The sequence below is a fragment of the Carcharhinus amblyrhynchos genome, chromosome 17 (genome assembly GCF_965287045.1).
Source record: "Carcharhinus amblyrhynchos chromosome 17, sCarAmb.v2.hapA, whole genome shotgun sequence".
Taxonomy (NCBI): domain Eukaryota; kingdom Metazoa; phylum Chordata; class Chondrichthyes; order Carcharhiniformes; family Carcharhinidae; genus Carcharhinus; species Carcharhinus amblyrhynchos.
The window spans coordinates 40,483,200-40,485,469 of NC_137340.1; the positions used below are offsets into that span (position 1 = coordinate 40,483,200).

The 2,270-nt window shown below is 42.9% G+C and overlaps 2 non-coding genes across 2 annotated transcripts; both read left to right on the forward strand.

Moving 5' to 3' along the window:
• The first annotated feature begins 378 nt into the window (after positions 1-378).
• LOC145354615 (U2 spliceosomal RNA) lies at positions 379-564 on the forward strand. The gene has a single exon (XR_013888883.1). It is a non-coding gene; the product is annotated as a U2 spliceosomal RNA (small nuclear RNA).
• A 123-nt stretch (positions 565-687) lies between these two features.
• On the forward strand, positions 688-881 carry LOC145354601 (U2 spliceosomal RNA). Its single transcript, XR_013888874.1, has one exon. It is a non-coding gene; the product is annotated as a U2 spliceosomal RNA (small nuclear RNA).
• The last annotated feature ends 1,389 nt before the right edge of the window (positions 882-2,270 follow it).

The following is a 2,270-nucleotide window of genomic DNA, read 5'->3' on the forward strand; positions in this document are numbered from 1 at the left end:
GTCAAGTTACAGTTATTGAGAATAAATGTCATTTTTCTCCATGGTGTTGAGGTAATTATTTGAGCTGTCTTTGATGCAAGCCAATGAGAAGTAATTTATCAACAACCCAGCTAATCAGCTTAACTAAGTGGAAATTATGCAAATGCTATATAAAAGCACTTGTGCTGCTGAGTACAAAATGGCACTGAAACAAGAAAATAAACATTCTATGACAGACGAAGGGTCAGCAATACTTGAAATGTCGAGCATTTTTTGCATAAGTTATAAAACTGCGAGTCTCATTGGAAAAGGTAAGAAAAATGGAGTGTAGTGGGCCACACATCAGAGCTATATAGAATTATGACCCAGAGAATGGTTATTTGGCCCAATTAATCTACACTGGGCTCTCTGCCTTTTGGCTAAGATCAAGTGTAGTATCGACATGCTGTACTTGGTTGACATTTTAGCTTCATTTGAAGCAATTTTTGAAAGCAGCATCTTGGCCTTTGGGCTAAGATGCAAATGAGATCAAGCCTTGGAGGAGGTGCAATGCCTACTCCAGTCACCTTGGATCATGTAGATCAAGCCCAAGACGGGAGGTGAGAGCCCTGTCTTGTTAGCTTGGATCAGGAATGTCTCAACTTGTTGAGACTCTGAATTGCATTTAATTTGATTGAATTGGATTTAAAAAAATTAATCTACACTGGGTTCGCTTCTCAGCCTTTTGGCTAAGATCAAGTGTAGTATCGACATGCTGTACTTGTTTGAAGTCTCAAGGTTGTGGCTTCATTTGAAGCAATTTTTAAAAGCAGCACCTCAGCTTTTTGGCTAAGTTGCAGATCAAGCCTTTGAGGAGGTGCAATGCCTACTCCAATCACTTGGATCATGTAGAGCAAGCCAAAGACTGGAGGTGACAGCCTTGTCTTGTCAGCTTGAATTGGATGGAATTGGATATATATACATAAAAAAAACCTACACTGGGCTCAATACTCCACACCAGTCTCCTCCCATTCATTTTGCTTCATCACAACTCTTCAACCTATCCTTCTACTTTTTGAGCAACAGGTGAAACTAGCCATTTCACACTGTTAACTATGCAGTAGCAACACAAGTGGCATTTACCACCAATACTATGCTGCTGTCCAAGCCAAAAAGTTGTTCTGCCTGTCACGCTAATGACTAATGTGGTATATGAATTTCAGTGCCGGTGTGATGCCAGATATACGGGCTACACATCCCAGTGACTGTCAGATTGAATCAAACAGCGGGCAAGGTTCTTTGGCCTCCCAGTTGCGTGTTTCCCTCAGGCAGGAGGAGACACGTGATTTGCTAAGCAGTGGGATTCTCTGGTGTCAGTGGGGATTCCCATTGACATTAAGCCATGCCGGTGGGAAATCTACGGGTGGGGGTGCGCTGCTAGCAGGACTGGAGAATCCCACCAGTGTGAACTGCCAGAGAATTCGGCCAATATGTCCTTTTGGCTTTTTGCAGCAGACAAGGTATTGACTGTAACCAGCCAGCCCAAGTTTTCAAAAGTTAAAACACACGAGGTGGGATTTTTCAGCCGCACTTGCCTCAGGACCCGAAAATCCGGCTGAGGTCAATGGGCCTTTGCATGGTCCAACCACCGCTTCCTCCTCCCCCCCACCCCCCCCATCCCGCCCACTAGCAATCTCATGGTGGATGGGATGGGTAAAGTCCAGTGTATAGTGTCCAACATTAGATATGATTTGGTGATTGGATGACATTTGCTTAATAATTTTGAGTGTGTAAAGAATGATGTAACAGATAATTTAAGAATATCAGTTGGGCTCATGGTGTGGCTGATTGACATGTGCTAGAAGCTACATATACCTACACATGGAGCCCTTTTCTTTGTGGACAGAAAAAACATGCACACACATCACTCCTGTTTCAACTAAACCATATAGGCAACAACCGTCCTCTGGTTCTTTCCCCAGGGCAATAGCTTGACCAATCAGTGTCAACCTGTTTGAAATTGAGCAAAGCTTGGCAGTTATTTGTCAGTCACCACCACTGGTGCACTCTCCATTGTATCACCTCTACCAATCAGAATCCACTAGCCAACCAATCAGCGCCTTCTTCTCATGAAATAGAAATTGTTTACATTTGGTATTCTTGTGAATTCTCCCAATGAATGAAAAGCCTGGATAATATGTGTCTTTTTGTAGTTTTGTAAACAGTGTAGGTAAACAATGATGAGGCTGAGTATAGGATGAGATAGAGAATCTGGTGAACAGGTGCGGCAAAAATAATCTCTCCCTCAATGT